General features: G+C 35.9%; 1 pseudogene; it reads right to left on the bottom strand.

The window, feature by feature from the left end:
* Nucleotides 1-17,780: 17,780 nt before the first annotated feature.
* On the bottom strand, nucleotides 17,781-19,133 carry LOC143595783 (putative galacturonosyltransferase-like 1 pseudogene; annotated as a pseudogene).
* Nucleotides 19,134-25,920: the final 6,787 nt, after the last annotated feature.

Raw genomic sequence — 25,920 nt, forward strand, 5'->3', positions numbered from 1 at the left:
CTACTGCTGAACAAGCAAGCCGTGGGAGGGAGTACCCTTTAAGTATCTCAAAATACGCTTTACCATGGACCAATGATTCTCCGTCGGAGACTGCATAAACTGGCATACCTTGTTGACTGCCAAGGCAATGTCCGGACGGGAAAGGGTGGCATACTGTAAAGCCCCGACAACTTGTTGATAGCGTGCTGGATTGGCAAATGGTGGACTGTCCTCTAAAGCAAGATTTACTGATGTAGAAATTGGAGAAGAGAAGGGTTTGGAGTCCAATAGGCCTGCTTTTTGTAGAAGCTCCAAAATATACTTTTGTTGAGATAAAACTATGTCTGCCCCTTTGGAAACAATCTCAATACCCAAAAAATAAGAAAGTTTGCCCATATCCTGAATAGGGTAAGTTCGACTGAGGTGGCTAATAACCGCATCAACAGCCTTTGGATCATTACCTGTAATTATGATGTCGTCAACATATACCAACATATAAAGTACCGTGGCCCCAGAGGTGTAAATAAACAAAGACTGATCGGTTTTGGAGCCCTGAAACCCAAGCTGATGTAAGGTGGAAGACAGCTGATGAAACCAAGCACGTGGGGCTTGTTTTAGCCCATACAAAGGCTTGTGCTGTAAGCAGACATGATCTGGTTTGTGAGGATCCACAAAGCCTTGTGGCTGCTGGAGATAAACAGTCTCTTTTAAGGCTCCATGCAGGAAAGCATTTTGAACGTCTAACTGACGAAGGGCCCACTTTTGCGTGATCGCCAAAGAAAGCACAATACGAATAGTGGTTGCCTTGGACACAGGGTTGAATGTTTCCTTGTAGTCAATACCCGGTTGTTGTCGAAACCCTTTAGCCACTAATCGAGCCTTATAACGTTGAATCGTCCCTTTTGGATCCCGTTTAATCTTGAAAACCCATTTGCAATCGACGATATTAGATCCGAGAACACGAGGAACTAGTGACCATGTGCCATTTTTCAAAAGTGCCGAGTATTCATCTGCCATAGCTTGACGCCATTGAGGAAAAGTGTTGGTGATAGTAAAGGAGGCTGGTTCGGTGTTAGGGTTAATGGTAGAAGAGGTAAAGGATGATATGTTGTAGGGTGTGGTAGGTTTTGGATTGGGCCGAAGATTAGAAGGTCGAGGACGAGGAGCTGTTTGAGTACTAGTTTGGGCTTGGTTTAGGGCTGTCTGGATACTGTTTTGGGGCTGCTCGGTGGCTGTATGAGTGTTGTTTTGGGGCTGGTTGGTGGCTGTTTGGGAGGGTCGTTTTGGCGGCGATGGTAGTTATGAATTAGGGGAGGCATAGGAGGTGGTGGAGGAGGTGGGATAGGTATTCCCGCTGCTGGGACATCAGCTGGTGAAGGCTGGTCTGGTGGGTTACCAGCCGCAGAGGTGGTATTTTGTTGTACGGAAGGTGGGATAAAGTCATCGGTGTCAGGTGGATTGGGATATATAGAGACACAGGGGTCGGGAGAGGGTGAAGGAGAGTGAAGATTGTTAAGTTGAGAAGATTTGAATGGAAAACAGAGTTCATTGAAGCGAACATGCCGGGCAATGTATGCCCGCTCGGTTTCGGGGTTAAAGCACCGATAACCATGATGATGGGTGCTATATCCGAGAAAGACCATGGAGTGGAGCGGAAGTCAATTTTGTGTCTGTTGTAAGGACGTAGGTAGGGAAAACATTGTGAACCAAAGACTTTTAAGAATGAGTAATCGGGTGGATGACGAAAAAGATATTGAAAGGGAGAGAGAGAAGAATTGGAGCGTGAAGGCATGCGGTTAATAAGGTAGACAGCAGTTTCAAAGGCAAAATGCCAGAAACGATGTGGCACATGAGATTGAGCAAGTAAAGTGAGACCTGTTTCAACCACGTGTCGGTGCCGACGTTCCACAACACCATTTTGTTCGCTGGTGTGTGGACAGGAAAAACGATGAAGAATGCCTATTGACTGAAAGAAGGTGGATAGAGACCGAAATTCTCCACCCCCATCAGTTTGGACCTGTTTAAGTTTGGTGTGAAATTGTTGTTCAACCATAACCAGAAACTGTTTAAAAATATTATAGACATCAGATTTATGTTTAAATGGAAAAATGCACATGAATTTGGAAAAGTGATCTACACACAAAAGAAAATAATTGTGACCCTCACTAGATGGAATCGAGCCGGGTCCCCAGACGTCACAAATAAGCAAATCTAAAATATGTGTACTTTTAAAAGTAGAAGATAACAAATGTAATTTTGATGATTTTCCAATAGAACAAGGTTCACAAAAAGAAACAGAACAATTATTGTTATTTAAAGGTAAATGATAAAATGACAACATTGACTTCAAAAGCTGAGGATGAGGATGTCCCAATCTTTGATGCCAAATGTTGGAGGAAGCACGATGAGTAGAAAAGGCAGTTTTAGAAACAACTTTTTGTCTTGGAAGCCGAAGCGAGTAGAGCCCATCATTACTTGGACCCGTGAGGAGGGTAGTGTGTGTAGACTTGTCCTTCACAGAAAAGAAAGAATCGTGAAATTCAAAATAAGCATAATTATCACGACAAAATTTTTGAACAGAAAGGAGGTTTTGTTTAATTTCAGGAACATGTAGAATATTGGTAAGATTAAAGGTACGGTTTGGGGAATTAAATTTGGATGAGCCAATATGTAAAATTGGTAGACCCTTACCATTGCCAACATGGAGGTTGTCACCGCCATGATATGCATCAGAATGCTCGAAACTAGAGAGATCTGGGGCAACATGATGACTAGAGCCCGTGTCCGGGAGCCAAGAAGAATAAGCATATGACCTGGTATCTGCAAAATTAGCCGATGGCTGCTGTCTTGGGCGAACAGTAGCTGGGTCCCGATTAGGACAGTTAGTGGGGAGATGCCCTATGCCACACCTATGACAGGATCCATAAACTACGTTCTGATTTGATGCCCAACTGAATTGACTGCGATTTCCACCACTAGGGCCACCCGAGCGATTAGAGCTACCACGTCCACGACTGTTACCCTACCGATTGTTGAAGCGATTGTTGCCGGATCGGTTAGTGTAGAAGGCTTGGGGATGAGATAGCAACTGAAGTTGCACACCAAGTTGGGCCGCCAATTGTTGAACCGCCTGAACAGCCGCATCTGATGGCTGTGTAGGGCTGCCTCTGGTGGGTTTAGCCGAAGATGGAGCCATGGCTGAGAATGCTTGAGTAGGTGGAACAATTGGGGCAGAACGTTTAAGCATATAGTCGTGATCAACAATCACGGCATGAAGTTCATTGTAAGCAAATTGACGAGTAAGGGCCGTGGTCTTAACGCCATGGTATTCGTCACGTAGGCAAGAAATAACCATTATAACAAGGTCTTTTTCTTTTAAGGGTTCGCCAATATTAGCTAGGGCAGAGGCATATTCTTGTGCACGTTGGAGGTATGCTGTAGGGGTTTCATCAGCCTTCATCTCAATCCTTAATAGTTGTGTTTTTAAGGTATATTCTCGGGAGGAAGTGTGAGGTGCAAAGGCCCGCTCTAGGGCAAGCCAAAGGTCACGGGCAGTAAGAGTGCCTCTGGCATGATGTAAAGCACCCTCAGAGATAGTGGAGATAAGGAGCATCCGAACGCGTGCATCGTTGGAAAGCCAGATTGGGTACTGTGGATTGGGTTGGGATTCGGGTGGTGGTGCAGGTGCATTATCTTTGGGAGGGTCTGCAGAAACAAGAACAGTTATGGTGGTTGGAGGGCAGGGTATAGTTCCGTCAATATAACCAAAAAGATTATTGGTGACAAAGAACGGGTGAATAACCAATAACCAGGAGCTGTAGTTATCGGAGTTGAGAGTAAATCCAAACTTGTGGGAGTTGTGGACTGCTTTTTCTTTTTGATTAAAAGCAGTGAGGGTGGCCATAGGTAATTGGTTTTAGAAAAAGAAAGAAAGAGGAAGATTGGAGGGGTGGTACAGCGGAGGAAGACAGCAGCAAGGCTACTAATCTGTGATCAGGAAAAAAAATAGAGGTAGGGCCGGCAGGTTTGTGCTGCAGAAATTAGGGTTAGGAATAATTGGCTGTGATACCACGTTAATTAGAGGGAATGATAATTGTTATTGTAAATAATAATAAGGAGATTACAAGATATATATAGATTTGAATAATACAAACTAGACCCTATACAATTAGACATATTTAAATATGGAATAATATCTTGTCTAACACGCGAATTTTATAAGAGTAAATTAATAAGAGCTCTCTATTTAGAAATCAAGCAATATGGTGGCTTTAGAAGGGGTGAGGAGCAATGTGAGAGTGAAACATAGGATTTTATAGTAGACAATTATATAGATAGTTAGATATATATGTATATTTATAAAAAGTTTTGTTTTTTTAATTATTATATATGCTTTTATTATGTATGATTTGAAATGCTATCTCTCTGATAATCTACTACTTGAATCTTGCTTAGTTTCTAATAAACCTTCATTTATGAGTGTCGCATGTATGCGTATATCATGCCATATCTAATGCCACTTTCCATCATAATTATTTTTCAAATAAATAACAACCAATTGACCATCAGAATACATTATTAAACCAACAAAATGTTCACAAGCATCATGATACACCCTTCAAAATTAAGCACAAAATATGTTAATAAATTACAACCAAAAAGGAAAAGAAGAAAAAAAAAAGAGAGTATGTATTTTATGATAAGATGTACTATAAGTCTCTAGTTAAAAATCGTAGGCTCATTTACTTCTAAAACAAAGCAACTGAATGTCAGGTGAACATATTGTTCTTTTGAAGTTAATACTTTATAGTTTATAATTATAAAATTAACATTTTATTTAAGTTTGGCATTTAATATTTAAATGTAATTTGTTTTATTTGCTTGTATAATATTATTGGAAGCCCAATTACTTTACTAATACTATGATAAATAACTAATTATTAAAGTAGACATAAAATCTGATGATATGTTGATATGATAAGTGCATAATAACAGATTGTTAGAAAAAATATATATTAAAAGTATAAGATAAAGACGTCAATGATTTGTTAGCTAGATCAAATTTCACGTTATTGCGTGCAGGTAGTTGGCATTTCATGTTATTGTCGAAAATGATGCAGATGGTTTAACAATTAAACCATTCAAATAGTTGATTTTGAGAGTTTTGTTTTATTTTATTTTAATTTTGAGAAAAGTGGGCATAGTAGAATTCATGTGAAAAGCATTTAAGAACAAGTTTTGTGAGTGAATGAAAGAGAGAGGACTCATTTTTCGGACGATTCCAGAACCAGTTTTGATTGTTGAGGGGAAAAAATCTGGACATAATTGACGGTGGGTGCTTACTTGGAACTAGGGCTATCATTTTTAACTATAACCCGAACCCTGACTAGAATAACAATTAACCCGTACCCACGAAACCAGAACCCGGGTACAACCCGAACTAATACGAGTCGAGTACCAAGTATATTTTAATGAGTTTCAAGTACACCCGAAAAACCCAAATAGCCCCTTTGACTAAGTATTCTATTCAGTTCTCATATCTCCCACTTTAGCCTATTCAATGAATATCGCAACGTATCAAGTTCCTTTTTCAAGTCGCCTATTTTGTTCTGGTTCCAACTCATCTATCGATTACTATTCCAACATTCTTTAATTCCAGGGATTAGATGACTATCTATTTAGCTCAGTGCATCAGTCGACCAATTATTCATTCTGTCAATCGAACTATTCTAGACTCTTTCGATTGGATTATGCGGGTTATTATTTGCTTATGCTAGTTAAAATTTGAAGATGATATATTTGCTTGAATTTTAGCATATATATAACTTTTTAGTGTTTAAGTTCAAATACTTGAAACCCGATTAACCCGTACTCATAAAACCCGAAACCGAATAACCCGAAGGAGATTAGGTTCGGATACGAGTACTCGAAATAAATTTTTCAAACCCGAAGAACCCGATCCGAAAAACCCGAACGAAAGTAAAATCCAATAACACCTCTACTTGGAACCGATTGTTTAGCTTTGTAATGTGATTGTGATGAAACTAAACATGATTAGAGGTCTCTCTCTCCATGCATTAAGTGTCGGCACTCACCACCTATCTAATATCCATGGTCCCTACTCCCTGCTAATAGTTGCTTTCCAAATTCTAGTCAAAAGAAAGACGCTAGATTCAACGTTGATTACTATTTATTGCTATTGATATAGTAAATAACCAAATTTGTCCTTCAACTGTATATTTGTCTACAATTTTAATCCCTCAGCATATGCTAAGGGCTTGTTCGTTTCACAGAATTCGTGGGAATTCAAAGGAATTGGAATTAAAATCCCATGGCATGACGTGTTCGTGTCGTTGGAATTGGAATCTTAATTCCATTTTAGTGTGTTCGGTTCAAAGAATTGGAATTGGAATTGGAATTAGAATTCAATTCCTTCAAATTCCTTAAAATACAGGATTTCAAATCCTCCCAACATGTGGAGGAATTCATTGGAATCTTATCTCGAGGTTTTTTTTAACGAGGACGACGAATAAAACATTATAATTTTTTTTACTTTTTTTGTTATTAATTTATATTTGAGTTATTAATTTTTTATTATTATTTTTGAATTATTTTTTGAGGGGTTTTTTATCTTAATAGAAAACCCATAAAAAAATTCAAAAAAATAATAAAAAAATCATAACGTAAAATATAAATAATAAACAAAAAATCTAAAAAAACTAAAATGTTTTCACCGTTAAAAAAAACAAAAAAAAAAACAAAAACTTCTTGATTACTATTCATTTGTCAAACGAACACATTAAGAATGTATTTGGATTTCAATTCCCACCAATTCCAATTCCTATTGGAATGTTCAGATTCCAAATCCAATTCCTTCAAATTCCAAATCCTATGCAAATTCCAATTCCAATTCCAATTCCATTCCGTAAAACGAACGCGCCCTAAGTGTATTTGCATTTTTCAAAACCACTTAGAGCATTTTCAACCCATCCCTTAAAATTATATGAGAGAGTTTTGTAAATTATAAGATGGAATTATGAGTGATTGTGAGTGAAAATTATAAGGTGTAGAGAAAAAAAGTAATGTTTTTTTGTAAATTTGGAAAACTTTGTTTGTTCATATTTATTTCTTAATATTTGTTGAATTAGTTATGAGTAGATGAAAGAGAAAATTGTAATTATAAAAATATAAAAAAGTATTGTTTAATTGAACATGAATAAGAAATGTAGTGTTTAGACTATATTTATATGAGAGTTTTTAAATGAATGCAGGGATAATAGTTACCATGTCATAAATATTTGTTTATAAGTTTATCTACGAGGGAAAGATGATTTAATTAAATTGGATATTTAGAGAAAATTATCATTTAAATGCTGAGGATTTTACTAGCGCTTGTTAAGCCTGAGCAATGGTTATTTGGTTAAGGAGTCTTTTAGATTCGTGTGATTTATGGGAGGCGATAATATTGATGCAAGGCCATATGTCATTGAGCGGTATGTGAAAGAAAGAGATGAGGATCAGTTAGGTGGTAGTGGGTAGAATGTGATCAAGAACTTGAAAGCGTTACGATGAATCTTGAATATTTCTACCCAAGATGTGTGTTGATCTTCTCCATCTTGAGTGCGGTGGGGATAAAGTTACGTATGTTGGTAACGATAATGGTAACGTATCAACCCATAAGAATCAAAACTTTGTTTTTAGTCGGATTGGGTTTGCTATCCAAAATGGGGGTGCGGCGCAGCTTGTTGCCCGCTTACCTGCCACTTCATTGTAAATCGTTTGGATGTTTCTATGAAATATAAAATGAGCCAATAAGAAAATTGGGTTATAATTTAAAAAAAAAAATCTCTTTCATGGCAAAAAAAAATAATAAAAAAAAATTGATATTTAGAAAGTGAGAGAGGAAGCCAGAAAGAAAATCGATCATGGGGATGATTAGCTCAAGAAGATTACGAAGCTTGAAAAACATGGAAAAATATTTAGAGGTTGCCCTTTTCTCGTTTATTTATTAATTATATGTTTTCTCTTAAAGAAGAAGAAGGACCATCTTAAGAAATGGTTAATTTAACACTTTTTAACTACTTTTGTATTTACACATTTATATTTGTAATAGGGGGTGGGGGTGGTTTCACACCAATCACTTGCAACACCTAATGGGGGTGTGCCACCTCACCCCATCACTTTCCATCATCAATGGGGGTGGGGGCACGGTTTACAAAAGGGTATGGGTATGGGCATGGGATTATCGATACTCGGCAGTTGGCACGAACCCAGCCCGTTGCCATCCCTACTGCCGATAACGTTATACTTATGTCCAGTCTTGACAAAAAAAATGGTAGGCGTCCCTATTTGTATGAAAAGAATGACACACTCAAAGCTACATACGATTATTTAAAGCACACTATGTGATATATAGGATGTTGATGAAGCACCTATTGGGGAGATTAAGCTCCCAATATATGTCGAATGGGTAAATAAAATGCAAAAATTTTGTGTTATTGACTGTTTATCTTGTTGCAATATTATATTAGGCAGGCCCTGGATACACGAGATGAAAGCAGTTCCCTCCATTTATCATCAATGTGTGAAACTCCCAAGTTCGTGGGGAGTTATCAAAATCATCAGTGACCAACAAGACGCCAAGAATTACTACACCTCTTTCATGAAGTGTACTGCCAAACCCCAGCAGGCTTAGCAATTACAGAAGCCAGCACGAGGCGTAATGGAGGCCAGGGAAAAAGAAATTAAAGAAGTACCTCTTTATTCTGAGGATCCTGAAGTCAAAGTGCTGATAGGAACTAGCATTCCTGAGGATATTGAGTCGAAATTGCTCGATTTCCTCAAATCAAGGCTGTCAACATTTGCATGGAAACATGAAGATATGACAGGTATTTTCAAAGACATTATAACACATAAACTTGGAATTGATAATTCTTTCAGGCCAATCCATCAAAAAAGAAGAAAATTTGCACCTGAAAGAAACATAATTATTCAAGAAGAAGTAGAAAGACTCTTGAAGGCAAAAATGATTAGGGAAGTTCAATATCCCCGATGGATAGCAAATGTGGTGGTTGTATAGAAAAATAACGGCAAATGGAGAGTTTATGTAGACTTCAAAGACTTGAATAAGGCTTGTCCTAAAGATCCATTCCTTCTACCACAGATTGATTCGATGGTAGACGCTATAGCCGGTCACGAGATGCTAACATTTATGGATGCATCCTCAGGATTTCAGCAAATCCAGATGGAGCCCTCGGATCAGGAAGATACTGCCTTCATGACTCCCACAGGTATTTATTGTTATATTGCTATGCCTTTTGGACTTAGAAATGCAGGTGCAACCTATCAGAGGTTAGTTAACATGATGTTCAAAGAGCAACTGGGGGACGCGATGGAGGTCTATATTGATGATATGGTGGTGAAGTCCAAGAAAGCTGAAGATCACCTCCAAGATCTCAATACCGCATTCGATATCCTCGACAAATACAACATGAAGCTAAATCCTTCAAAATGCCATTTCGGAGTGAAGGCCGGCAAATTCTTGGGATACATGGTCACCAAATGGGGGATAGAGGCAAGTCCGGAGCATATACAAGCTATCCTGAATCTGAAATCCTCAGAATCAGTCAAGGATGTTCAAAGACTAACAGGCAGGATAGCGGCGCTCAACAGATTCACATCCAAATCCTCAGAAAAGTGCAAAGAATTTTATGATATCCTGAAGAAAAACAAGAGGTTCGAGTGGACCAGTAAGCATGAGGAAGCTTTATCATCCTTAAAAGCTTATCTTTCTTCTGCTCCTCTACTGGTAAAACCCGAGGAAGGTGAATCTCTATCTCTATATCTTGTTGTATCAAATAATGCTATAAGTGCAGTTCTGGCTAAGGATCTCGAAGGTCAACAACATCCAATATATTATATAAGTAAAAGTCTTTTGGATGCTGAAACCAGGTATTCTTATCTTGAGAAATTAATTTTAGCACTTATTATGGCATCTACTAAACTTAGACATTATTTTGAAACTCACCCTATATGTGTTAAAACTAATTATCCTATTAAGTCTGTTTTAAGAAAACCAGAAATGTCAGGTAGAATGGCAAAATGGGCAGTAAAGCTAAGTGCATATGATATAACATATGAACCTAGGACTGCTATCAAATCCCAGGCATTAGCAGACTTTGTGGCTGATTTCACTAGTGAACTTAAAGTAAAGGCAGACTTGGAAGTCCAGCAACTTGAAGAAACCAAAGATAAGTGGACTCTATACACTGATGGTGCTTCAAATGTTAGAGGAACAGGTCTTGGGATTCTGCTGAAATCGCCACAGGGGGACATTATACCGCAATCCATAGCCTGCGGATTTCAAGCCACAAATAATGAGGCAGAATATGAAGCTTCGATAGCAGGATTACAACTAGCAATCCACATGAAAATCAGGTTTATTCAAGTACATGTTGATTCATTATTATTAACTAATCATTTTAATGGTTCATACACTGTTAGGGGAGAAAGACTAATGAAATATATCTAGAGCTAGTCAAAAAACTAGGAAAGTGTTTCGAAATGTTTGATATTTCATAGCTACCTAGAGAAGAGAATGTCGAAGCAGATGCCCTAGCATACTTAGCTTCATCCTTCATATTACCGGAAGGTGTCAAGATTCCTATCATACATATCCTGAGCCCAGCAATAGAAGAGCAAGGTGTCAATGAAAAATATCAGAATATGGTAAAGATATGGGGGTCACGAATCCTGATGATAATGAAAATTCTTGGATTATCCCGAACAGGAAATATATTCAAGATGGAGTTATCCCCAAGGATGAAAACCCAAGAGTTTTTCACACAAAGGTAATCCCATATACTATAATGAATGATATATTATACAGAAAATCTCTTGCAGGACCATATATCAGGTGCTTGGAGAAGGCAGAAGCTCAAGAAGTTCTTCAGGATATCCATGATGGAGATTGTGGGAATCACACTGGGGGCAGAGCACTATTCTCCAAAATCCTGAGGACGGGGTATTTCTGGCCAACGATGAAGAGGGATGCTATGAATTATTCTCATAAATGTGATACATGCTAGAGACATAGCAACATTTTGCACCAGCCAGCAGAACCATTATATCCTATTATATCCCCTTGGCCTTTCATGAAGTGGGGAATGAATATCGTGGGGAAACTACCAAGAGCTCCAGGAGGAAAAGTCTTTATGCTGGCTATGACAGATTACTTCTCGAAGTGGATCGAAGTAGAAGCCTTTGTTCAAGTCAGAGAAAAAGAAGTTATCTCATTCATCAAGCGCAATATCCTGACCAGATTTGGGATTCCAGCAGAGATAGTATGTGACAATGGCTCGCAATTCATCAGCGAGAGAACAACTAACTTCTGTGTCAGTTGGGGAATCAAGATGATCACATCAACACCTGTCCATCCTCAAGCTAATGGACAGGCCGAATCAAGCAACAAAATCATCATCAATAACCTGAAGAAAAAGTTGGGGTCTAAGAAAGGAAAGTGGGCCGAGGAACTACCTTTCGTTCTTTGGGCAGATAGAACCACTTCGAAGAATGCTACTGGTCAGACTCCTTTCTCATTAGTGTTTGGAGCTGAAACAGTTATCCCCACAGAGATGGTTATCCCGACGGCCAGAGTCTTTCATCAAAATCCCGAAGATAACATTCGAAGTCTACTTGAAGATCTAGATGCGGTAGAAGAACTCCGGGATTTAACAAAGATTTGAATGGCTTCTTATCAACAGAAGATAGCAAAGTCCTACAACAAGAATATCAGAGTTCGAAGGTTTCAAGAAGGGGATTTGGTTCTCCGAAAAGCTTTTCAAAATACTACCAATCCTACGGATGGGAAGCTCGCACCAAAGTGGGAAGGTCCTTACCTGATCGATTCGGAAGCAAGAAAGGGGGCATACAAATTATCTACTTTGGATGGTGACTTACTACCAAGGGCTTGAAATGCTATACATCTAAAAAAATATTTCATGTAAGACTTCTATCCCGAGTATAACTGTTATACTAAACAGTCAAGGTATGTACTCAAACTTATACTTTTATTTATTTTTTAATATTATTATTCTTTAAACATGGTACTGACTTAAGCATCGGAGGGGTGTTAGCAAGGCTAACACCCACCCCTCACTTAGAGTTGACTGTTTTGTAGATATGAGAGAATGAAGTTAACTTGAGCCTTCGTTGCCAGTTTCTAAAGGCCTTGTCGCCAGCTTATTCCTAAGGTATAAGGGGTTTTCACCTCTTATAAGGTTTAAGGGATCTTCATCTCTTCTTAAAATCGCCTGTAGAGCACGTTTATTCAACCTTAGTTTGAGAGGCGGGGCTAGCACATGAAATATAGTGACTTGTTACCTCGTTATCCTCAGCTATTGGTTTGAATCGTGAGGTTTAAGGGATCTTCATCTCTTCTTAAGATGCCTGTAGCGCATGATTTATTCGGCCTTAGTTCGAGAGGTGGGGCCAGCACATGAAATATAGTGACTTGTTATCCTCAGCTATTGGTTTGAATCACAAGTTTATGGTAGACGTACCATAATCTAAGGTTTATGAGATTTTCGTCTCTTCTAGAGGGCCTTGACACCAGTTCATTCCTAAGGTTTAAGAGATTTTCATCTCTTCTAAAAGGCCTTGTCGCAAGTTCGTTTCTAATGGTTTAAGAGATTTTTCATCTATTCTAAAGGGCCTTGTCGCCAGTTTATTTAGGCCCTGTCGCCAGAATTTCTAAAAAGGTATTAGTAGGATAATACTAATATTACAATTCTATTGCTATATCCCCAGGATTAAAAAGAATATTCTAAACAACGATCTTATTGCGAGGATAGGACGGTCTAGACAATTTCCAGGTTAATTGATACACGGTTCTGGTGTAATTTACTATTTACAAATATTTTATCTTATTTAAAGTTTATGACTTGATATTGGTTTATTGGTAAAACTTAAACTATTGCTAGGAGATTTTTCATGAAACTTAGATTTTTCTGAAAACGGAAAAAGTGAAAGCATGCCAATATAAGTCATAAAAGGTTGTACTGATATTATAATGCAGAAAAAGATAGTCCGGGTTTCACTCAAAACGGAGCCCATCCACCCGAACTATCATAATTGTTCTAAAGCAGAAAATAAAAGACGATTTGGGTTTCGTCCTGAACCAGGATCCCTCCACCCAAACCATTATCCTAAGCTTATTACATTATCCTTATATAACCAAAATAGAAATTGTTCAGAACAACCATTGAAAACACATAAAAACAACCTGGAAACTAGGTTCAAACCTTCCCACCTTCAGCATTGTCGCCTTCCTTCTTCTCCAAATCCGTCGCCTCCCCAGCCTTAGTCTCCTTCACATTCTCACTAGCTCCAGCATCCTTGATCACCTCCGAAGTCCCAGCCGTCTCATCCTCTACAAGCTTCTCCCCCCTTAGCATCTTGAGCTTTTTCTTCCAAGCTACAGAATTCCAAGAATCCATCACATGACCTTTCGCTTGCGCTTCCTCTGACATCTTGATCATCGACTCCAGAATGCTGGCGGCTGCACACTTTTTGGTCTCCTTAAAGAACTCGGTCTTCTCCAACTCGAATGAGGCTTTGAGATACGAAATCTCTTTGTCCTTCTTTTTGAGCAGCTTGTCCTTGGTGTCAACAGCTTGTAGAAGATCGGCGAGCTTGGCTTCAGCCTCTCTCTTGGACAATTCAGCATCTTGGGATATATGACGGTAACTTTCGGTTTTCTGTTATTCCCAAATTAATATTAATTTTTCTGCAAATTACTATTTTCAGGATAAACAAAAATACTTACTGTTCCGAGAAAGTTAGCAAGAGCTTGAAGCTTCTCTACAGCATCAGTGGTGGTCATATCAGCAAAGGGCTCGGTCTCGGCCGAAGTGGTGGCTTTCCTCTTCTTCTGTGCAGCACTTTTTTGGCGAGTAGTTGGAATTCTCACCGAAGGGAAAAGTGTCTTGGAGTGTTCTTGTTTCACCACAATTCTATCCTCAATGAGGTCATCCAAATCAACTAAGCTAAAAGACTTTGGCTTCGGCATCCCTATACAATGATTTATCAAGTTAATTTCAAGATAACATAATCTCTAGAAAACCTAATATCCCCAAAACACTTACCAGAATTCATGCTCTCAGCGGGTTTTGCAGCGATCACACTCGTTTCTCCTGTTTCTTCCTCTAACCAAAACTCCTTTTCCTCTGCTGGAATCTTAAATAACGCTTTAAGCCTTTTCTTCGTATCCTTCCTAAGTTTTATCAAATCCTCAAACACAACTGTCAAAAAAAAAACAAACCATGTTAAGATGAATCATTTGCAAAAATAAGTTTTATCCTACAAATTTCCTACCCTTATGAACCCATTTAGTAGGCAAGTTCATCACATCGGGAATAGAATCATGACGAACGATAAAGAAATGTTTCTTCCAATCCGGGTCATTACTAGACACTTTGGGAATCATATAAAGACGGCTAGATTTAGACTGGAGACAGTAGCGGAAAGATCTGTGAGTCCGGAGATTATAAGTCGCTGCTATTTCAGGAACGCCTATGGACAACCCATGGGTTTTGTTCAGTCGATCCACTGTAGCCAGAACCCTCCATACCATCGGCATGATTTGAGAATATGAGAACCCGGTGACGTCAAAAAACTCTTTGATAATCGGGGAAAACGGGTATGAAAGGCCAATCGAAAAGGGGGAATAAAAAAAACAAGTCCAGGTTTTAGAAGAAAAGTCAGCCTTGACTTTGAGATCATATGGCCTAATGACAGTTTCAGCAGGTAGCAAACCCAACTCTTTTAGAAATCTAATATCTAAATCTGTAAAAAGACACTGGTCTTCGTTGGTGGCCGGAATGAGAGCTTGGTCAATGAAATCATTGAGGTTGCAAAAGAGAAAGGGTTGGGCGCACGAGGTGTTCTTTTCCTCATTTTTGTGTGGATCGGAAGAAAAACTTCAAGAAATTAAGAAAAAAAGGGACGAGAACTAACCTGATTATGAACCGGCGGAAGAGGATTGTGGTGTAGAAGACTGGGAATGCTTTAATTATAACCTAGAGAAGCGGTTGTAGAGTCTCCTCGATTCCCGCACACGTCATTTCACATCGCAGATATATTATTGTTTTTGAAATTCAAAATTTTTACAGCTGTCACGCAGTAAAAATTGGGGGCAATTGTTGGGTGCGGATTTTCATCCTCGGAATTGAGCCTAATTTAAGGATAACGACTTAAGCTGCTATTTTGAGGAAGGTACGTTGACTAATTCAATTGTCCTATATTATCTGATTGTTTTGTAGATAAGAGCACGTGTTAAATATGTTTATAAGAACGTGGATTGCAACGGAATGATACTTGAACTTCGTCAACAAAGAACGTGGGCAGCAACGACTTGTTGAAGAAATAGTCTAGGGTTCCGGAATAATTGGAATAACAGTTGTAATCCTCTTATTATAAATATGAGCTGATAGTATCGTTAGGTCACACACAACTCACTTGTTTAGCTACTGTTAATCATTGTATCACTTAGCTCACGATCACTTATCAGCTCCAACCTTTGTAATCACCGGTTTTATTATTAATAATATTGACGGTGATAGTTTTCACCGTCCGGGGGTTTTTTGTGCCGGAGATCATAATAATCAAGCGTTAATAAGACCAAAAGTTAAGTTCATAATCTTTAACTGAAGTGATTCGACTAAAGATTACGTTGTAAACTCTTGACCGAAACGAAGATTATCATAATCAAGGGTTTTTTCCCTCGTAATCATATCTTTGTGTTCGATCTTATTATCAACAAGCACTTCACCTCACGCACGAATTTGATCAAAAGTTGCTTTGCCAATTTTTGACCGAAACAGTAAGAATAAATTTAAACTAACTATTCGGTTACCCAATGTAAATTAAAATCGTCAATATCCTCCATTAGAAATAGTTAAAATTGTATTTATATTAGGATTTTGTTGTTTATAGTCCGTGTAGATAGATGGTAATACGTGGATTTTTACCCTACTAATTTGTATAAGACATGATTTTATTATTGGTTGTGGGATGAGATTATTAACACACATGTTGCCCAATTTTATATTGATTTAAAAGATTTTATTACCTAATTTTGTCAATCAAAATGGTAGCTAAGAAATTAGTAACTTCAATCATGTCCCCTTGCATTTATTATTTCTCCGAGCATGTGCAATCAGCCTGCCCAAATTACAAAATTGAGTTATCAATCTTTTAACGTTTTAATTATTTTGTTTAATCGTACGAACTTTATTCTCAATTCCCGCCACCACAAGATAAACATTCAACCAAACAATTTTTTATATTTTTTCTTTTTTACAGTAAAGGGAAACACACTTTTGTTCTTGAAATGCATTTTTTTACAAATTTTCTTTTCTCATACTTGAACCCCAGAAGTATGGACGTAGCTTATTGACGGCCAAAGGTGGTTCTGCCCCCTATTTTTTACGCAGTAGTGTATATTAATTCGTTGCCTGAAAATTTGTATACGTAATAAAATTACTTGTTTTCGATCGAAAATTTGCAAGCTCCTTCGATATTTTCGTCCAAGCTTCATCAGTGTCTAAAATGTAATTTTTTAGGAAAACCTACATGATCACCCACTACATGGTAATGATTTATGATTTGGATATCACTGGCATGATTATTCATTATATATATCTGTTTGGCATAGAAAACATATATTTATGGATTTATAATGAAAATCTTGATTCCCGAAATACAATGTGTAATGAAAAAACAAGGACATAAACGAAAAGATAGAAATAGGTAGTGATGTGAACGTATTGACGTGCATGCTACCAATTACTTAATTGCTAACCATGTGCACCGTAGCTATCAACTTCACAATACCTCGTTCGCTCATCTTACTTTCATTTTATTTATAATTTATGTATCTTATTTTCGAAAAAAGACAAAAGCTACCACCGACGCCCTTTTAACATATCAATCATGGGTTTGGACTTTGGATAATCACATAATCACTTTATCTAGACATTATAAAATCGTAAATTTTCCTTTTAAAAATTGACATATATATTTAATAAAATCAAAATTTTATTTATTTTATTTAAATGAGTATTTCCAAACGAAATATATCTAGAACCTTACATGACGAAAGAAAAACTAGTCAGTGGAGCTTTGGAGATATGCCCATACGCGGTATTTCACATGGGCAAGGACCCATTTCTTTTATTTTTTTCTTAACAAAATAAAGTGAATTATTTATTTAACTTTTAACAAAATGCGATCATTTCAAAATTTTGTAACGTGTAGTTTTTCTACTTCCAAAATGGTAAACATCTTATATATTTGTATATTAGTTGAAGTGAATCTTTTTTTTACTTTAAAACATGGTGAAAAGTCTTTGTTCATACGGTGAGTTACTAAGTTTTATATAAACAGTCAACTAATATTAAAATGTGTTCAAACATGTACAAACTTCGAATTCAGTTGTTGATTTTAAGAATGATACCTACAGAAAAATTCCATTTGCATCCATTTTCAAAGCATTAGTAATTCTTTTACTGCTCTACATTATTTGATTTGTTTCCTATTTTCTTATCCAATAATTATGAGTCAAAATGAACAATTAATTACCACACATATCAAGTTGCATATAATTGTCTAATAAAAAACCGAGCATTTATATATATATATATATATATATATATATATATATTTTGCCTATAACAAAAAAAACAATTATGGAACTAGAATTGAAGAAGTTATATCTCTAATTGCTTCATCATAACAAATGATGAATATTAATATATCTTGCATTAATTTGATTTCATTTTTTTACAGCACAGACACATAGTTTCTATGTGTTACAACACTAACCTAGTATCGTATCTCTTGGCATCATAATGTACAAAACATTATTTTCCCCAAAATATCAGCTCGACAATCCCATCGACTCGTTTAGATTTTAGACTCATCAATGGATCGAAGGCAAAACACTTAACATGGCATAGATACATAGACATATATTGGCTAGGATTTATGATTTTGGGAAAATTGTTGACAACTAGTTTATATATATTATTGTACCTCAAGATTCAAGAACATTTGAAGTTTGCAAAAGATCATAAGGCGCCCAAAGCGCGTCCAACGGGCACGCTTTGTTCCGATCTAGTCTAACCCACGGCTTCCCTTTCCCGCTCCAATGCAATAAACTCACCGGGCCGGGATGCAAATCCCGGCACAGCCCTTCAAAATTATCCCCCCCTAACCCATGCTGGTTCCATCTATGATCCACTTGCGCTATTTTACCCGCAAACACCAAAAGAAAAGGCGGCAACGACCCCAATTCGTATATCCGCATCCGTTTCTGAAGCTCCATCCATTCGATAATCTTCGTGGTGTAGTCCCCTTCCCGCCATCTTACTAAATCAATCACCATAACCCCGGTGTTGAAGTAGCACGCGTTGCGGTCCGAAAATGCGACCGAGAGTGAAGGGTTTGACCAGAAGGTTGGAGTGAAGTAGGATGTGAAGTTCGCGTTGCAGTATTCGGGTGCCGCGAGTACTTTTTGATCCGCGTCCACCCCGAAGGAAGTATTGAATAACTTCGCAATGTCGTCCATGAGTATTAAGTCGGAATCTAAGTATACAACCTTTTTGATGCATTTGGGTAAAAGGTCCGCAAGGTAGTTGCGGGCGTAGTTAAGCGGGCAGTCAAGTGCGGAGCGGATGGAGGTTGAGATGAGACCTAATACGGCCGAGTCGTCGAATCGATACACGTTAAATCTTAGATACGGGAAAGAGGTGGATATTATGAGCTGGATATTGTCGGTGTGTGCGGAAGAAGATGCTACGAAGTGAAAATGAATGTTTTCGGGGCAGGAGGAGTGTTGGAGGACGGAGAGGATAGCCGCCATGGAGCCGCGGAGGTACGCGGCGTCTAGGGTCATGGCTACATGGACCGCATTGGCGGAGCATGTGTCATGGGCAGGTGGGCAGTTGGGTGAGTTGTAGAATTTGGGTGCTTCTTTGAAGGTAGCGGTGGCAACGGTGGTGGTGGTGATGATTATTATTATTATTATTAGTGGTAGAAGTGTTAATATGAGAGAGAGGTTTGAAGAAGGCATCTCTTTGATGAAAGCATAAGATATCTCTCTCTCTCCCCCCACTTATCAGGGGAGGTATTGGTGTTGGGACAGTTTGAAGTTTCAAACCTAAAATGTGTTGGAAAATAGGGTAAATAGTTTAAGATTGTGTATTTTAATATTAAAGTTGTTAAATAGACAAATAAAAGCAAGTTGTATTTATACCAAGTTTGGATCCAAAGATATTTTCTGTATAATTGAAGGTCTAATGTTAGGTTGTTTTTTCTTTTATTTTCTTTTTGAAAAGATATTTATTGTTACATATCATAACTATGGTTTTAGTTTTTAACAACATATGCATCTTTGTGTGACACATAGGATAATAATAATAATAATAATAATATAAGGGAGTAATGAATAGCTGTGGTAAATGATAATATTAACAATCAAATATGACCAATATTGAAATATACATGTGTTCTATTTTAGTTTTGAGACCACAAATTTTAATAACGCGTTACCATTGTCACATTTGAAATTCTTTTTTAACACCCTATGCAGAATTTCTTATCTAACAACGCGTGTACATTTGGAAACTATTTTAGGAATAACTAAACCATATGCAATATGTGGTGATTTTAAATTTGGGACCATGGGTTCTAACAATACATTAGCTAGAACCACCGTGCACTTTTTAAATTCTTATTTATCATTGCATAAGAAATTCTTATTTAACGCGCACGCACATATGTAAAACTATTTTTAAGTTCTTAGACAACCTAAATAGATACGATATTCAGGAATATGTTAGGTAATTTATAAATTGAGACAACCAATTCCAATAAAGAAAACTGTGGACAAGCTATAAATAATGAAAACAACTAAGAATTTAGCATTGACATGCCTGTCATAAGTGTACTTTTACTGATTACACTTAGAAATATAATTCAAAAACTTATAAAGAAAAGAAAGTCTAAGAAGATTGTAAATTGAAATGAGTGAATTGCATACCAAAGAAGTTTAACTTCCGATAGAGAGCAGCTATAAACATGTTATCTTCGAGAGAAGCACTTGTAAAAAAGGGTGTTAAGAGTCGATATCGTGCGTGTGAATTATGGTTCGATGCTAAAGATGATAGGCACATGTTGGTGGGATACAAAGATGCGGAAGGTTTGGAACCTGGTAACTAAATGATCCAAACTACCATCAATACAGTAGTTTTCATCAAAGAGTATGGAATTACCTGCTAACTTTTCTTATTTTGTGGTGTTTAAAATGCTTACTAGATTGATATTCATGCTCACTTTGTAGGTCTTATGAAAGACAAGAAAGAAAAGATCGTTAATAGAAGATAACAACGCTCGTTGGAGGTTATTATGGAGTCAATAAAACTAAGTAGTTATTTGTTGATAAAAAAATATAATATATATGCACTTTTAAGTTAGAATACGAGATATGCTTTAGATTTTAAGTTATTAACCTCAAGTATATTCTAGCATCTTGCTAATCGTTCATCAATAATACTCATTCGTTAAGAAAAGCAATAGAACAAACAGGATATTATGCATTTTTGCATCTTTTCTGAACAATTGTGCATACTTATATAGGTTAGAATGGTGATTCCATTAAAGAGTTGAGCTATGATAACTATGGTGTATTTTAGGATGCAACTTATAAATATATAATGGCTAAATTAAAAATAAAAAATAAAAAAGAAGTAGAAAGAGTTAATGTTGGCTATAAAATAGGATCGGGGGCAGATGATCAAAAGTCGTCATTAATGGCGGGTGCTGTCAATTTGACTCTAAAATATGTAGCAGCGTTCATCACACTCTACACAATTGAATTAAAAATATAAAATTTTTCACTTATTTTAAGTTTTACTTGAATTTATAACAAAATATTTAAAATAATATTTTCTTATAGCTTTGTCTGTTTCTACTTTTTGGCTAGCCTTTTTACCCGATTTAAAGCAATAAAAACATTTATTTACTATATAAAAAATTATATATTATAGACAGAAATATCACAATTATATATATAAGAAAAGAAAAAAAAATGAAAGGGGCACGTAGTAGACATTGTGGAGCCCTGTTTATGGTGTCGATGTCGTAAATGAGAGGCATCCACGTTGTACATGAAAACAGTCAATTCAAACCCTATAAATTCCCACAACTACCCTTATTTTTTCTAGCTAACCGTAAAAATGTTATTAAATTTTATACTGTAAATATCACTTTAAAAAAACAAATAATAAATTGTATGGTTTGAAAAGAAATGGAATTTGAAAATGTGGTCAATTAATGATAGATGAGCTCCATAGGCAAACTCTCCATATACAAATCTTTGGGGCCACTCTATGAAATAAATTACGTTTCAACTCAAGAAAAACAAATAAAATGTCATTTGTTTTTTTTAACAGATCACTCACGTACTACTAACCCATGCAGTCATCTGATCTATTCCATCATTAGAAGTAAATCCACATAAAAAATCTCATGGCCCAACTTAAGCCTCCTTTTTTTTTTGTCTCAAGTAGGACATAAACCAAAGATCTCCTCCTTTTTAAATAGAACTCTTTTAGTGCATCATCCTAACTATTTGGACTAGAGATCACTGACGATGCCTTTGTTTTTAGCTTTATGTTTACTTAGTAATTCGAACTGATACTCACTTTCAGTGTCTATGATATTGTCGAGTTCTATAAATATACTATGTTCCCAAAGAGAAAGGCTAAAGTGTTTCATGCGGGTTGTCTCGTCACGTTGTGGTGTTTATGGAAGGCTAGAAACGATATCGTACGTAATGGCTTGATCGTGGTAGTTGGTAGTGTCGTGAATTAAGGAGGCTAAAGCCCTTAGTTTTCTTTGGATTAAAAATACAAGGTTTCGCTCTCGTAGGCAGATTGAGGAAAGTTTCTTTTAAATTGGGTATCTATTGTATTTTCTGGTGATGTTGCTTTGTGGGTCGGGTAGAGCGGCTTGGTTGGCCGGTTTCGTTGAATCTTTTTTTTTAAATTTTAATATGATTTCGTTGGCCTTTCAAAAACAAAATCAAACGGACATTTACTACCTGTACGTTTTGGTGAATATGTTAAAAAATATACAAATTTTACATGTTAAACTGCATAAAAGTTTAACTTATTCGGAAGTTTATATATATATCTAAACAAAATATTTTATGTGAACTCACATGTTATAGAAAGGATGTTGATAGTATCCGAAAACATATTTAAAAAAGTCAAGCATATTATGAAGTAAGTGTGACCGAACAAAAATTAGACATAAAACCGTTGAATCACACATACAGATTGCGTTGTGTTATATCACAATTCAATTGGGTCAGAATTAATATAACAAATACAGTAATAATTATACCAATAATAATAGTGGTTTAATAATTTATAAAGTACAGAATTTAATAAAATTAAAAGTAAATAAGAAGGGTTATTTTGTATTTTGGTTATTTCAAGTAAAGTTGGTTATTTCTCACGTAACCCTTAAATGAAGTTGGGACCCTCTTTATGCATCAACTTTAAATATACAAAGCGTCCACGCCAATCTTTCAAATTTTGAAACATAGAACCCTTACAGACCCACGTCCCCACTACCACAATGTTGTTATTATATATATATATATATATATATATATATATATATATATAGGATCAGGATTGAAATAACCTTTTTAAAATTGAGAAGTATAAGAACCATTTTGGACGACAAAAAACTCAAAAATAAAAAAAATCATAAAATAAAAAAATCACATAAATCAAAAAAATAAAAAAAACCAAAATTCTTATTTTATCATCCCGGTTTCATAAAAAAAACTCGGTTTAGCTAAATTATATACACATATGTATATTATATACATATATGTACATTTACATGTTTTTTTGTACACATGATAATTTAAGATAAATGATGCTGTACACATGTGTATATTAAGTAACTAAATATTAAATAAAATTATATATATGTGTATAATACAACGTCTTTTTATTTATTTTTATTTTTTTCTATTTATTTTTTATTTTTTTTAATGAAACCGGAATGAGATATAAGAATTTTGGTTTTTTTACTTTTTAAAAATTTTTATTATTTTTTGTTTTATGATTTTTTAAATATTTTTTTAAAAGTGTTTTTAGTGGTCCAAAATGGTTCTCAAAGTTCTCAATTTGCAAATGGTTCTCTTAGGATCCTTACCCTATATATATATATACCGGTGAAATAGGAACGGAAAAGTTAATATGAAGATAGGGTGGAGTTAAAATAAAAAGTAAAGTGTGTCTAAGAAGTGTAAGAAGTAATCTGGTGCGTTAGATATGTTGATCTGATGGTGAATATGAAAAATGTGTTTATTGTGCGGTGTGTTTTATTTTAGTTGCGGTGTGTTTGTTGTGCGATGTGTTTTATTAAATCTAATGGTGAAAACATATTTTCTACACTTCTTATGAAAAATCTACTTCTTTTTATAACATTGTTCTATGAAGATATATGGATGATTGGATCCTTTTTCTCATTTTTAAAATTTTTAAAACACAATCGGTTTAATTCTTTATCGTATAGATTTTAGAATAGTGTGCTTCATAAAAACATAGTTATATTTATAAAAATATTCCTTACTTTCATATTTTGTCATGTCAACTAGAGGGGTCTAAGGGGTTTAGCGGCTCTTGAACGGCTAGAATTGAACCATTTTTTTTTTAATAAATAATGGTATCTAATATCAAGACCCTTTTTGGGTCGAGTAGTTTTTGTTATGACAAAATTTTGAAACTTTATCTAATCAATTTGTAAAAATGCTAAGCATTAAAGAAAGAAGAAAACATTGTTTAATCATTATTGGCTATTTAAATAAAAAAAAAAGTTGATATTAAATTTGGCATAATCTCCAAATTGAAAGTGTTTATGTGGATGTTTTAAAAAACCATATAGCACTTGAACACACAAAAATACATCCTCTCTCTTGAATTTTTTGTATCTCTCCTTCCACTCATCTCACAGACTCATTTTTAATACTATATCTTATCTCCTTCACATCATAACCTCTTTCGTCTATATCACCCATTTATCTTCAAAAACACCTCGTGAATTCTTTATTGTGAATGCTCTTACATACTATCAAGTATGACTTAGATCCAAATATCCATCATTATGCCATAATTTAAAAGGAAACAATTAAAAATATTACAACTAAGTATGGTTACAATAGATTTCATGAACGAAAAGCAGAAAAGTGCAAGCAATAAACATAAAGAAAGATAGCACCATTCAAGTGTAAGCACACTCCTTCATTAGCGAGAGGTTGATTGAAGGACCTTTTTAGCACTCAATGCCTGATATGTTTGCTTTTTGACCGCAAGGAAATTGAATGAAATTCCTGCGTACGTACTATGCAACACAATTTATGATCATTATGTCAAAAGGTCACTTCAAACTTTAAACTGAACTAAATCTACAAATAGACATACTTAAGCATATGTATTTTCCTTTTCGAATATCAAAAATTCTTTCATGCAAGATCATATGAAATAATCAAGTCAGAAATTTTTTGTCATATGCTCGACAGTTGTAAGTGTAAGATAATAGTAAAATAGTTGATTTGATATTATTGAAGGATTCGCTTACAATATATAAAAATCATAACAAAACCCTAACTAGCCAAATAGACCTTGGTCTCTCATTAAGAGACTCTAATATGATATATTATCTATATATAGTAAAACTGAATGTTGGCATCACAAAAGGAATGTTAGCGGCTTTGAGGTCGGTTTATTTTAGAAAATGTGGGCCCTTAACATGCTTGCAGTCATAGTCTAGTGGTTAGGCTATGTTTCAATTTGGTGGTTTTCTTCTGACTACGCAGGCTCGATTCCAGTTCGGATCATTAATTTAGACCTGCTTAATTTTTTTCACATGCTTTTAGCTTCATTAATGGCTGCTTATTTTTAATTTAGAGCTTTATTAAGGGCTGTTTAATTTTTTTTATTTGCTGGATCCTGTATATTGTAAAACGGTATTTGCATGGCGTAAGTGTCTAACGTGTGGTGACGATCGGTAAGTTTAAGATTCGGTGTTTGCCTACCTGTTGTGTTGTTGTGGAAGTTCTTCGTTTTTGTTATTGAGTTTGGCATATATCATTCATCGCCATGAATCATCTTGAAAAAGTTGTTTCGTGTTCCACGGTCGTACACTTGTCAGTCATACGTGGCCTATACAACCCGACCCGTATAGGCCTTTATAGTCACCATGGGGGTGGTATATGAAGATTACATCATTGAGTTTAATTGAATGTGGGTGTTTATTTTCGGGTCAACTCCAAACCAGTTTCGATATAACAAAGAATGGTTTTTTGTTTTGTTTTAGTTCCACACCGTAACAAACATAGCTAATACCGACTGAATTCACATTGACTTAACACTCCAACACCCGGATTTTACCGACCAATTTCACCGCACAACGCGCGGGTATATCACTAGTTATTATCTAATTATGACATCTGGTGTGGTTTTCTACGTTCCATTATAGTAGTCTCCTATATTTTGAAGGTTTCAAACTGCTATGTTCTTACATGGTAGTGATTTTGGTAGTCGTAGTTAGGGCTAACAATTTAGGCACGATACACGAATACACGATACGAATCTATGCGAATTTAACAAGTATCAAGTATGACCTTAACATGTTTCGTGTACTAAACAGGTAGACACGAATCGACCTGTTAATTTATGTGTCTAAACATGTAAAATACTCGTTTGTCAATTAATTACCTGCTAGTACTCGATTAGATTTTTTTTATAAATACAAATATATAAAAATATAATATGTTATATACCTAAATAGTTAACCCTA

This window comes from Bidens hawaiensis, unplaced genomic scaffold, assembly GCF_021521415.1.
Source record: "Bidens hawaiensis isolate Kalapana, Puna unplaced genomic scaffold, B.hawaiensis_p1.1 tig00001721_1, whole genome shotgun sequence".
NCBI classification, from domain to species: Eukaryota; Viridiplantae; Streptophyta; class Magnoliopsida; order Asterales; family Asteraceae; genus Bidens; species Bidens hawaiensis.